This window comes from Phoenix dactylifera, chromosome 10, assembly GCF_051530095.1.
Source record: "Phoenix dactylifera cultivar Ajwa chromosome 10, Ajwa_hap1_PhDact_Kaust_v1.1, whole genome shotgun sequence".
Lineage (NCBI taxonomy): Eukaryota > Viridiplantae > Streptophyta > Magnoliopsida > Arecales > Arecaceae > Phoenix > Phoenix dactylifera.
Genome location: NC_143199.1, coordinates 17,421,227 through 17,435,630, shown reverse-complemented (window position 1 = coordinate 17,435,630; position 14,404 = coordinate 17,421,227).

Sequence of the window (14,404 nt, the reverse complement as noted above, 5' to 3'; positions counted from 1 at the left end):
AGCTCGTTGATTGTTAAGTATCATTTCCAATTTTTCAGAACTATATGTAAACTTTTCAACAATAGGTTTGTATTTTTCAAGCTCTTGTGTAAGCTTTTGTTTTTCTATTTTTAGTGTGTTTAACTCTTTTGTGAGATTATCTTTTAAAGTTTGTTTACCGTTTTTAAGTTCTGAAATTTTCTTGGTTAGTTTTTCGTTATCTTTAATTAAGGTATTAGTTTTTTGAATTAATTTTTGGTTGCTTGTTTTAAGTTCTAAATTTTCTTTAATGATAAAATCCTTGTCCTTAATTAATTTATCATACTTATGGAAGTGAGATTGATTAGTTAGTTTTAGTTCTTTATTCTTAAGATTTATTGTCTTATATTCATCCATTAGTTCATTAAATGCATCATACAATTCATCAAAGGTAAAATCTAAATGCGATTCAGATGTTACCTCATTTTCATTCGCCATAAAGCAGAAGTTGGCCTTTTCCTCTTGTTCCTCATCCGATGATGATGATGATGAATCGGAGTCCGACAGAGTGGAGACGAGGACTTTCTTTTTCTTATATTTGCTGTCCTTCTTCAGCAAGGGACAGTCAACTCTGAAATGTCCCGTCTTCTTGCATTCATAGCATCCGATTCCTTCATTTTCTCGTTCCTTATCTTTATCCTTGTTGTAGGAACTTGAGGGACCTCTCCTTTGATGAAAGGACTTCTTCCGGTTGATGAACTTTCTGAACTTTCGCACGAGAAGAGCCTCATCATCATCTTCCTCATTATCTTCTTCTTCGCTGCTGCTGCTGCAAGATAAATCCTTGTTAGAAGAAGTAGATTTGAGGGCTATTACCTTTTTCTTATGAGAGGATTCTTCTTCGCTGTGTTGTTTCATTGTGAGCTCGTGCGTCATTAGAGATCCAAGAAGCTCCTCAAGTGGAAGCTTGTTCAAGTCCTTGGCTTTTTGGATTGCCGTTACCTTGGCCTCCCATGACCTTGGCAAACATCGAAGAATTTTCCTAACAAGGTCACTGTTAGTATAATTTTTGCCAAGGCTCTTTAGGCCATTGACAATATCAGTAAATCTAGTAAACATGCAAGTGATAGTTTCATTGGATTCCATCTTAAATAGTTCATATTTATGAACTAGTATATTTATTTTAGATTCTTTTACTTGATTTGTGCCCTCGTGGGTCACTTCAAGTCTATCCCATATCTCTTTTGCAGAATTGCAAGTAGAGACTCTATTGAATTCATTATGGTCTAAAGCACAATAAAGCACATTCATTGCTTTGGCATTTAGTTGTGCCTTCCTAATATCATTGTCATCCCAATCTTTTTCAAGTTTGGGTATAGTAAGACCCTCTACAAAAATTGATGGGATGTATGGTCCATTAAGTATGGTGGTCCAAATCTCATAGTCTTGAGCTTGGATAAATATCCTCATCCTAGCCTTCCAATAGGAGTAGTCGGTTCCATTGAAGAATAGAGGTCTATGGGTGGACTGCCCCTCAATATGAGAAGATCCAAATGGGGTTGTCATTTTGATCTTTTACTCTTTTGGTAGAGGAGTTCCGGCTCTGATACCACTTGTTGCCCAAAAAGACAACCCAAGAGGGGGGTTGAATTGGGTTTTAAATAATAATTGCAAATTAGAAGCTTAATGAGTAACTAATTAAACTTTATTGCAAGTGGATTAATTAGTTTACTGTATGCAGTGGATGAGGGGAATGGGAGATACAATAAAACAATCACAAACACAAGAGATTTTATAGTGGTTCGGAGCTAACCCTTGCTCCTACGTCCACTCCCCAAGCTTCACTTGGGAGTTCACTATAATCCCTCGGATTACAGCCGGTTGTTTTACAAGCTCACAACCCAACTTGTTGTTTTACGAGATCACAACGAACTCGGTCGGTTTTCACAGGCTCACCGACTAGAACCACCCGATTGTTTTTCCGGGATCACAATCGAACCCTTACACCGTTGGTTTTAACCTCGGCTCACCATCAAACCTCTACAACCTTGATTCAATCCCCTGATTGAATCAACTAACAAGAAGACAGTTTGTAAAGAGTACAGGAAAAGCTTCTTAACAAGTAAATATGAACAATATAAATAATGTAGAGTTAGAAGCCCTCAAATAGATTTTGGAAGAGGAAGAAGGGGCTTCTCGAACTCTGAGTCTCCTCTTTGAATGCACTGATGATCTGATGTCAGAAGAGAGCCTTGAATGCGAGGAAGACGTTTGGAGAATGGACTTCAATGCACTTCTTCCTTCTTTCTCTTGTATTAACTCTTGAGAGGCTTTGGTAGGTGAAAATCCCTTTTGCTTTGAATGGAGTCTCTCTTTCTTACTCTATTACTGTTCACTCTGGCTATTTAAGCAATCTCCAGCGTAAACTAGCTGTTTGACACACTTTTAGAGCCGTTCTGCAAAATCTACAACTCCTGACAAAGTGTCCGTTGGGATCGGAGTCGACTCGCTCGATCTGGAGTCGACTCGGCTGTTGCTGGAGTCCACTCATGCTTTACTGGAGACGACTCGCCCACTGTTCAAAATTTGAAATAAAGTGCCATCCCGTTCTGGTGTCGACTCGGCTAAACCTGGAGTCGACTCGCCAATGTCCGGAGATGACTCTCCCTTCTGGAGACGACTCGTTCTTCAGGAATCCAAAGATCTTTCTTTCGGGTTTACTTCCTCGAGTCGACTCGGATTCTCTTGGAGTCGACTCGGCTCTCAGAGCCAGAAAAACTGGTCTTCTGTCTTTGGAGTTGAACTGCCTCGGAGTCGACTCGCACTTTGCTGGAGTCGACTTGGCTCTCAGACACCGAAGTTGGCTCTCTGACTTTTAGGCTTGCATTCCTCTGAGAGTCGACTCTTGCTTCTTTAGGAGTCGACTCGAGTTCTTCTGGAGTCGACTCGGTTCTCAGAGTCCAAAACAACTTCTCTGTCTTTCTGTCTGTTACCCCTTGGAGTCGACTCGGAACTATCGGGGGTCGACTCGGCAAGCATCGGAGTCGACTCGAATTCTTTAGGAGTCGACTGACAGGGTCTGAGATTCATCTTTTTGTCCTGCTGTCTGTTCTCAGTAGAGTCGACTCGTAATGTGCCGGAGTCGACTCGAGTCTGTGCCAGAACGTCTGAAACACTTGGAGTCGACTCGAAATCTTCTGGAGTCGACTCGCGTTCCAGACTTTGGTTCAAACTGAGTTCCATACTTAGCCAAAATGTATTGAACCAAGGCTAGAGACAATTAAACATAAATTCACAAATATTTGGCTGAAACACTAGATTGAATTCATTAGTATAACATAAGATATACTTAAATGCTTTGAGCTCATCAAAATCAAATAGGGTTATAATCAATCACTCCACAATCTCCCCCTTTTTGATGATGACAAAACATTGAGTATTTGTAAAGTGAATTGCTCAACCAAAAAAGAGATTTATAATAAAGTTTTGAAATGAATTCAAGTGTCTAGTCATTTAATTTATCCAAAATTGAAAGGTGTGAAACAGTAAATCCTGATGTTAAAACTCCCCCTTTCATTTGGAATTATGTAAGCCTTTATGTTATGCAATCAATTGTTTGGCTTATATGTGTTTAATGAATTTGTTTTCTTAAAATTTCAGATTCTCTCCCTCAATATATGCAATCAATTTTGTTTAGATTCTCTGAATTTTTTTTTAATGTCTTGAAGCTTTTGAGCTTAACTTTTTGTTTTAGAGAAAAAATCTGACAATTTGTTCTTGAGTATGATTCAACTAATCTCCGAATATTTCTTGAATAGATTCTGGAGTTTACTCCTTTAGGAGCCCCAATCAGAGAGATAATGAGCCTCGAGGTATCGAATCCACTTAGAACAAATTAAGTTTTGCTTTAAGAATTTTCTTTTTACTGATTTTCTTTACATTTCAATTTAATATATTTTCTCCCCCTTTTTGTCATCATAACAAAAAAGAGTGCAGAACATAGAAAAGAATTGCACCGTTTGTAAAAAAAACGTCTACTCATTGTATTGATGCTGAATTGAGTACAATTGTAAAAAAAAAATACAAGTATAGAAAACAAATACATCAAGAGATTGATAACTAAGCTACACTAGGGTTTCTTTGCAGTGGAGGATGAAGCATCTCCTCTAAGCCTAGTCACTTGCATGACTAAGCTTATTCCTTCCGAAACATTCCCTAGTTGCTTGATGATCTCCGAGGTGGCCCTAGACTGTGTCGTGGTAAGCTCGGTCACGCTCGCCTGAAGGGTGTCCAACCTGGAGAGCAGTGCCTGGGCTAGTCTCTCGGCACCCTGGCTCTGGCTCCCAAGCTCATGTCTGATGCCGTCTTGCATCTTCTTCGTGTCGTCCTTGACGTCACTCATGTTCCAGTATTGAGCTTGGACCAGGCTGCGCACATTTGATATCTCCTCCCTCAAGTGCGCAGTCATCTCGGCTACTGCTGCCGAGGTGGAAACAATCTCGGTGGAGGGAGCACTCGAAGGACCTCGGAGCTCCCTCAGCAAGTCATCTCTCAGATCCCTCACTATCTCCTGCCGCAACTCTCGGAGCTGCTCAGAAGATATCCGGACCTCCAGAGGCTGCTGCTGAGAAGGTGGGGCAGTGGAGGTGGAAGGCTCAGTATAGGTATGAGCAGAGGTGGAAGGATAGGTGGGAGGATCTGTATAGTGGTCCTGGTCATGGTCAGGACTGGGTGAGTGATGAGTGGTAGGGTCAGAAGATGTGGATGATTTTCTAACCCAGACCACCCCTATCTTGTGGAATCCCATCCTATGAAAGGTCCCCTCACCCATGCGATCTGTAAACCGTAGTGAGCGAGAGGGTTCCCCCTCAGGAATGGGGACCTCTAACTCCCTAAATATAAGGGTGAATAACATGCCATAAGGGAGGCTGAGCCTAGGTTTATCTAGGGGTTCACAAAGGTACTTGTAGATGAGTTTTGGAAAGTTGATGGGAGTGTCTTGGAGGAGGTAGAACATCAAGGCCAGGTCTCTCTCGGAAATGAAGTCAAACCTACCAGTCTTTGGGAAGAGAGTCCTAGAGATGATACTAAGGAGAAGCCGCATTTCAGCCGAGAGCTGATTTGCGAACACCTCCTCTATAGGGGACAAGGGTGGACTCCCTAGGATGGCCGTAAGGGCCTCTATCCTATCAGAGGGGTGTGTGGGAACAATCTCCTCACTCGAGAGATGGAGGACTCGAGCAATGAAGTCCTCCGAGATGAAAACAGGGACACCCATAACAGTTCCCTGGATACCCCCGCTAACCCGTGCAACTGTACCATAGAACTCCCTAACAAGCCCTGGATAGGTAGGGAGGTCAAGAGTGCAGAAAAACTCTAGACCTTGGGCTCTAAGGTGACGCCCTAGGTTGAACCCTTCCCGGGAGAGGAAGTCAAAGTTGACTTGCCTCCCGGTGGAGACAACCTTCCCGGCGCATGAGCGCAAGAGAACCGGCCTAGGCGGGGAAGGAACCGGAGGTGGTGGCCTCGCCGGTTCGTTTCGAGCCTTGGACCGTCGCTCGGCCCCGCTCGCGGAGATGGGTCTTTTTCGGCTCGGTACAACGACCTTCCTAGGCATTTTGACCTAAGGACGGGGAAGAACACGGAAACTATGAGGAAAACTCGACGGAGAAGACCTAGACGGGGCCGGAGACGAGTTCGGAGACGGCTCTAGGGTTTTGGAACAGTGTTGGCTGTGAATAGAAGTGAGGAATAAATATTTCGATTAGGGTCAAAAGTCGGATTTCCGACCTCGAGTCGACTCCGGTAAGTCGCGAGTCGACTCGACCTCGAGTCAACTCCCAAATATGCGCAAGTCGACTCCCACATGAGCCGACTCTAAGAAACGTCCGAGTCGACTCGAACCCTGGCACACAACTAAAAATATTGTTATTCTTGTGCCAAAAGAGAGAGTTATGAGCTTATCTAGGATTTAAGAACTGATTTGATGATCATAGATAAGAAATCTTAAGTCCAACATAAACTAATCCTCAAAATCTATAAACTAGAGGAGAGTATCACTAGAATGGATCAATCACTCCTAACCCTCTTCTAAATATGCAAAAACGATCTTCACTCAAGGATTTTGTGAAGATATCAGCAAGTTGATCATCAGTACAAACAAATTGAAGTGTCACATCACCATTCAGTACATGATCTCTTATGAAGTGATGTCTTATCTCAATGTGTTTAGTTCTTGAGTGCTGAATTGGATTTTTAGTTAGATTAATGGCACTTGTATTATCACAGTTAATGAGAATTTTATCTTGTTTAATGCCATAATCTTCAAGTTGTTGTTTAATCCACAAAATTTGAGCACAACAACTTCCTGCAGCAATATATTCGGCTTCAGCCGAAGATAGTGCAACTGAGTTTTATTTCTTGCTAAACCAAGAGATTAAGTTTTCTCCTAAGAATTGACATGACCCGCTGGTGCTTTTTCTATCAAGTTTGCAACCAGCGAAGTCTGAATCAGTGTACCCTATTAGGTTTATGCTCGAATCTTTAGAGTACCATAAGCCTATGGTTTTTGTTCCTATTAGGTATTTAAAGATTCTCTTAACAGCAATTAAGTGTGATTCCTTAGGATTAGATTGATATCTAGCACACATGCATACACTAAACATGATATCAGGTCTACTTGCAATGAGATATAATAAAGATTCTATCATACCTCTATACATCTTTTGATCTACTGATTTACCTGATTCATCTTGGTCTAGTTTGCATGATGAGCTCATGGGTGTGCTGATTGACTTGTTTCCTTCCATATCAAACTTCTTAAGCATCTCCTTGATGTATTTAGCTTGATTGATGAAGATTCCTTCTTCAGATTGTTTGATTTGGAGCCCGAGGAAATAGTTCAGCTCTCCCATCATGCTCATTTCAAATTCACTCTGCATTAAGTCAGCAAATTCTTCGTAGAGGCGATTGTTAGTAGCACCGAAATAATATCATCTACATAAATCTGAACTACTAACAAATCTTTGTTTTTCCTTTTTAAAAACAATGTTGTATCAACGTTCCCTCTAGAGAATTCATGGTCTAACAGAAATTTGCTTAAGTCTTTCATACCATGCTCTAGGAGCTTGTTTCAAACCATAAAGTGCTTTGTTTAATTTATACACATGATTGGGGTATTGATGATTTTCAAAACCAGGAGGTTGTTCTACATACACCTCCTCATTAGTATACCCATTCAAAAAGGCACTTTTTACATCCATTTGAAATAATTTGAAATATTTAGAGCATGCAAATGCTAGTAACAATCTAATTGCTTCAAGTCTAGCTACAGGAGCAAAGGTTTCATCAAAGTCTATACCTTCTTCTTGATTATAGCCCTTTGCTACTAGTCTAGCCTTGTTCCTAATCACGATTTCATTTTCATCAAGTTTATTTTTATATATCCATTTGGTTCCTATTATTGAGTATTCAGAGGGTCGTTCAACTAGGTTCCATACCTTGTTTCTAGTGAATTGGTTTAGCTCTTCTTGCATTGCATTTATCCAATTTACATCATTTTTAGCTTCTTCTATGTTTTTAGGTTCAAAGTGTGAGACAAATGCTAGATGATTATTTAAGTTCCTAAGAGATGCTCTAGTTCTAACAGGTTGAGATGGATCATCTAAAATTAATTTCTTAGGATGCCCATGAGCATACCTCCAAGCCTTAGTCAGCCCATGATCCACAATTGCCTCTTGGCTTTTTGATGCATCTCCAATTAGCTTTGGTTCATCTTCTTGTAATGTCATCTCATCAATCTTTTCTTCAAGAATTTCTGCATCATCATCAAGAGCTACTTTCTTGCTAGAAGAGACATCATTAGTATCATCAAAAACAACATGTAATAGACTCTTCAATAACAAGGTTTCTTTTGTTAAATACTCTATAAGCTTTACTTGATGTAGAATATCCCAAAAAGATACCTTCATCAGATTTAGAATCAAATTTACCTAAGTTATCCTTGCCATTATTATGAATAAAACACCTACATCCAAAAACATGAAAATAGTTTACTTTAGGCTTTTTATTTCTCCAAAGTTCATAAGGTGTTTTCTTTATAATGGGTCTCAATAAAACTCTATTTAGTATATGACATGATGTATTAATGGCTTCTTTCCAAAAGTACTTAGGGAGATTACTTTCACACAACATGGTTCTAGCCATTTCTTCTAGGGTTCTATTCTTTCTTTCTACAACTTCATTTTGTTGTAGTGTCCTAGGTGCAGAGAAATTATGAGTTATCCCCTTTTTACTACAGAATTCATCAAATAGATGATTTTCAAATTCCGTTCCATGATCACTTCTAATAGCTATGACTGAAGCATTTCTTGCATTAGTTACTTCCTTATGAAATTTTTTAAATACAGAAAATGCTTCATCTTTATGAGCTAAGAACATGACCCAAGTATATCTAGAAAAATCATCTACAATAACAAGACCATATTTGTTTCCACCAAGACTTGTGGTTCTAGTTGGTCCAAATAGATCCATGTGTAGTTTCAAGAGGTCTAGAGGTAGAGACACAATTTATGGATTTAAAAGAGCTTCTAGATTGTTTGCCATATTGACATGCTTCACAAATTTTATTTTTCTCAAATTTTAGTTTTGGCAAACCTATTACAGAATCTCTTTTAACTAACTTAGATATTGTATTCATACTTGCATGTCCTAATTTACGGTGCCATAACCAGCTTGCATCATCAACCCTAATATCACTAGCTACTAAGCAAGGACTGTTTTTAGCAAGATCTTCAAGATCTACTACATAGTCATTTCCACGTCTTATTCCTTTGAATACTAAGCTATTGTCAATTGAGTTGGTTATGATGCATAGGGATGGTTTAAACAGAATATCAAAACCTTTATCACATAATTGACTTATGCTAAGTAAGTTATGTTTAAGACCATCTACCAATCGTACAATATCAACAAAGGTTGAGGAGGTGATTTGTAGTTTACCTATACCAATGATGTGACCATGATTATTGTCTCCAAATATCACTGCACCTCCCTTTTTAGGCTCTAGGGTGAAGAATTGCTCCTTGTCACCCGTCATGTGTCTTGAGCAGCCACTATCCAAGTACCAACAGTTTTTGTCGACTTTGGCTGCAAGACACTCCTACAAAAGGAAATCATATAATTTTAGGTACCCAAGTTTTTTTGGGTCCTTCAAGATTAGTAAAGTTGATTCCTTTTGGAACCCAAACCTTTTTATTTTTTCTTTTAGCTCCTACCTTCCTATAGTCACACACATTAGCTTTATGTCCTACCTTTCCACAGCAAAAACAGGTTATATTCTTAATTTTACTTTCCCATGCTTTCACAAAAAAGTTACTAAGGAGCTTTTGCTTATTCTTAGGTTTGTATCCTAAACCAGCTCTATTAAACACAGCTCGTTGATTGTTAAGTATCATTTCCAATTTTTCAGAACTATATGTAAACTTTTCAACAATAGGTTTGTATTTTTCAAGCTCTTGTGTAAGCTTTTGTTTTTCTATTTTTAGTGTGTTTAAGTCTTTTGTGAGATTATCTTTTAAAGTTTGTTTACCATTTTTAAGTTCTGAAATTTCCTTGGTTAGTTTTTCGTTATCTTTAATTAAGGTATTAGTTTTTTGAATTAATTTTTGGTTGCTTGTTTTAAGTTCTAAATTTTCTTTAATGATAAAATCCTTGTCCTTAATTAATTTATTATACTTATGGAAGTGAGATTGATTAGTTAGTTTTAGTTCTTTATTCTTAAGATTTATTGTCTTATATTCATCCATTAGTTCATTAAACGCATCATACAATTCATCAAAGGTAAAATCTAAATGCGAGATGTTACCTCATTTTTATTCGCCATGAAGCAGAAGTTGGTCTTTTCCTCTTGTTCCTCATACGATGATGATGATGATGAATCGGAGTCCGACAGAGTGGAGACGAGGACTTTCTTTTTCTTATATTTGCTGCCCTTCTTCAGCAAGGGACAGTCAACTCTGAAATGTCCCGTCTTCTTGCATTCATAGCATCCGATTCCTTCATTTTCTCATTCCTTACCTTTATCCTTGTTGTAGAAACTTGAGGGACCTCTCCTTTGATGAAAGGACTTCTTCCGGTTGATGAACTTTCTGAACTTTCGCACGAGAAGAGCCTCATCATCATCTCTCATTATCTTCTTCTTCACTGCTGCTGCTGCAAGATAAATCCTTGTTAGAAGAATTAGATTTGAGGGCTATTACCTTTTTCTTATGAGAGGATTCTTCTTCACTGTGTTGTTTCATTGTGAGCTCGTGCGTCATTAGAGATCCAAGAAGCTCCTCAAGTGGAAGCTTGTTCAAGTCCTTGGCTTCTTGGATTGTCGTTACCTTGGCCTCCCATGACCTTGGCAAACATCGAAGAATTTTTCTGACAAGGTCACTGTTAGTATAATTTTTGCCAAGGCTCTTTAGGCCATTGACAATATCAGTAAATCTAGTAAACATGCAAGTGATAGTTTCATTGGATTCCATCTTAAATAGTTCATATTTATGAACTAGTATATTTATTTTAGATTCTTTTACTTGATTTGTGCCCTCGTGGGTCACTTCAAGTCTATCCCATATCTCTTTTACAGAATTGCAAGTAGAGACTCTATTGAATTCATTACGGTCTAAAACACAATAAAGCACATTCATTGCTTTGGCATTTAGTTGTGCCTTCCTAATATCATTGTCATCCCAATCTTTTTCAAGTTTGGGTATATAAGACCCTCTACAAAAATTGATGGGATGTATGGTCCATTAAGTATGGAGGTCCAAATCTCATAGTCTTGAGCTCGGATAAATATCCTCATCCTAGCCTTCCAATAGGAGTAGTCGGTTCCATTGAAGATTGGAGGTCTATGAGTGGACTGCCCCTCAATATGAGAAGATCCAAATGGGGTTGTCATTTTGATCTTTTACTCTTTTGGTAGAAGAGTTCCGGCTCTGATACCACTTGTTGCCCAAAAAGACAACCCAAGAGGGGGGGGGGGTGAATTGGGTTTTAAATAATAATTGCAAATTAGAAGCTTAATGAGTAACTAATTAAACTTTATTGCAAGTGGATTAATTAGTTTACTATATGCAGTGGATGAGGGGAATGGAAGATACAATAAAACAATCACAAACACAAGAGATTTTATAGTGGTTCGGAGCTAACCCATGCTCCTACGTCCACTCCCCAAGCTTCACTTGGGAGTTCACTATAATCCCTCGGATTATAGCCGGTTGTTTTACAAGCTCACAACCCAACTTGTTATTTTACGAGATCACAACGAACTCGGTCGGTTTTCACAGGCTCACCGACTAGAACCACCCGATTATTTTTCCGGGATCACAATCGAACCCTTACACCGTTGGTTTTAACCTCTGCTCACCAACAAACCTCTACAACCTTGATTCAATCCCCTGATTGAATCAACTAACAAGAAGATAGTTTATAAAGAGTACAGAAAAAGCTTCTTAACAAGCAAATATGAACAATATAAATAATGTAGAGTTAGAAGCCCTCAAATAGATTTTGGATGAGGAAGCAGGGGCTTCTCGAACTCTGAGTCTCCTCTTTGAATGCACTGATGATCTGATGTCAGAAGAGAGCCTTGAATGCGAGGAAGACGTTTGGAGAATGGACTTCAATGCACTTCTTCCTTCTTTCTCTTGTATTAACTCTTGAGAGGCTTTGGTAGGTGAAAATTCCTTTTGTTTTGAATGGAGTCTCTCTTTCTTACTCTATTACTGTTCACTTTGGCTATTTAAGCAATCTCCAGCATAAACTAGCCGTTTGACACACGTTTAGAGTCGTTCTGCAAAATCTACAACTCCTGACAAAGTGTTCGTTGGGATCGGAGTTGACTCGCTCGATCTGGAGTCGACTCGGCTGTTGCTGGAGTCGACTCATGCTTTACTAGAGACGACTCGCCCACTGTTCAAAATTTGAAATAAAGTGCCATCCCGTTCTGGAGTCGACTCGGCTAAACCTGGAGTCGACTCACCATTGTCCGGAGATGACTCTCCCTTTTGGAGACGACTCGTTCTTCAGGAATCCAAAGATCTTTCTTTCGGGTTTACTTCCTCGAGTCGACTCGAATTCTCTTGGAGTCGACTCGACTCTCAGAGCAAAAAAAACTGGTCTTCTGTCTTTGGAGTTGAACTGCCTCGGAGTCGACTCGCACTTTGCTGGAGTCGACTCGGCTCTCAGACATCGAAGTTGGCTCTCTGACTTTTAGGCTTGCATTCCTCTGAGAGTCGACTCTTGCTTCTTTAGGAGTCGACTCGTCAGCCGTCGGAGTCGACTCGAGTTCTTCTGGAGTCGACTCGGTTCTCAGAGTCCAAAACAACTTCTCTGTCTTTCTGTCTGTTACCCCTTGGAGTCGACTCGGAACTATCGGGGGTCGACTCGGCAAGCATCGGAGTCGACTCGAATTCTTCAGGAGTCGACTCGGTGACAGGGTCTGAGATTCATCTTTCTGTCCTGCTGTCTGTTCTCAGTAGGAGTCGACTCGTAATGTGCCGGAGTCGACTCGAGTCTGTGCCAGAATGTCTGAAATACTTGGAGTCGACTCGAAATCTTTCGGAGTCGACTCGCGTTCCAGACTTTGGTTCAAACTGAGTTCCATACTTAGCCAAAATGTATTGAACCAAGGCTAGAGACAATTAAACATAAATTCACAAATATTTGGCTGAAACACTAGATTGAATTCATTAGTATAACATAAGATATACTCAAATGCTTTGAGCTCATCAAAATCAAATAGGATTATAATCAATCACTCCATAATATTAATAAAATAAAATAATAATCAGAATTTTTTAATTTTTAATAAAGTTTTAGCACTCAATATCTTTTAAAATTTATAAACTTTATGTACCACCGGAAAATAACCCCCATCCATGTACGTAATATGTAATTACTAAACTAAGCGGTAAGTAAAGTAATTAAAAAATATACAATACAAATGATCAAAGCACTACAAACAAAAAAGATTCACTGGGTTCTATACCAAATTAAACATCTACATCCACTTTTCTAGCTTTCTATTTGAAAATTTCAATCCACTAATCGTTTGCAAACGATTATAACGTCTGATACCACCAACTAATAACCCTAGCTTTTCCTAAGCTAGTCCCTCATTTTTCTAGTGGGAGCAACCTTACACACTCCATTTCAAATACGAATCAACTTTTCTCCAATTTTTAATACAACCAAAAATTATTCTCATAAATAAAAGAGATATAATTATAAAATAATGAATATAATAAAAGCTCCTTAATTAGCATAAATAAAATCAATTGAAGCTCTTTAAAATTGCTGGAAGAAGCACTTTTGATGCGCACTTTAGTTGGAAATTTTTAATAAATACTCTTGAAGTAGTTGTTGAAGTAGTATTGAGTACCTCTCACTCAATAAATGCTCTTTTGCTTTAAATATACTATCTATCTTGATCATTCTTGTAATTCCTCACCTTTTGGAAGCTTTTTATAAAGAATATTTGCTGGAGAGTGAATACTAGCCGTTGGAGATCATTAGGGAGTGATTGGAGTTCATTAGATATATCTTCTTCATGCTAAAAATTAGCCGTTATAATCTATTAGAATAGAGGGATCGACATGCAAGTCGATAGCCAGGAGTTGACCCCAAGGTCGACTCTTAAAAAACCAAAAAAATGATATCACTATTTCTCGCCTGTGGCACATTAGAGGTTGACTTGTAGGTTGACTCCTAGCATAAGCCAAATGTGCCACTCAACTCCAGAGTACCGGAGTTGACCTAAAAGTTGACCCCTAGGTCCGTAGGGTCGCTCCTGATGCCTAGAATGCTGAAATTTCATCTTTTTGACCTCTTGTCAGCTCTCATGCTTCAAAAACCTCCAAACACATTCGGTCTTATCTCCTATTTTCAACTTTTCTGGATGTTCAAGCTTCTAAGACTTCTTAGAAAAGCAACTTAAATTGCATAAAAACATATAAGCATTAGCAACCTACTCAATTATTTTGTAATTATCAAAATCAATCTCTGACTTTTGATAATGACAAAATATTGAGTATAAGCAAAATAAACCAAAGTGTATTTGCTAATGCTTAGTCTACTATCTTGCAAAATATCAGAGCAGAATAGTGTCTATGTAATATGTCAATTTTAACATGTCAAAAGAGGGCATATATTGCACTATAACATCATATTAGAAAAACACTAATCATTTCATAGATCCTCGAGTTATAGTATCACAAATCATAAGAGGAGCACTTAAATGTACAATAGACTGTCTATATATCAAAGCAAATAGTATGAGCCTCTTATCGTTTTCATTGTATCAAGGTAGTAGTGTCAATATTAGAGTATGAATCCATATAGTCCTTTTTATGGCAATAACAAGAATAAACACAAGTGAGACTGAAAATGTACTATA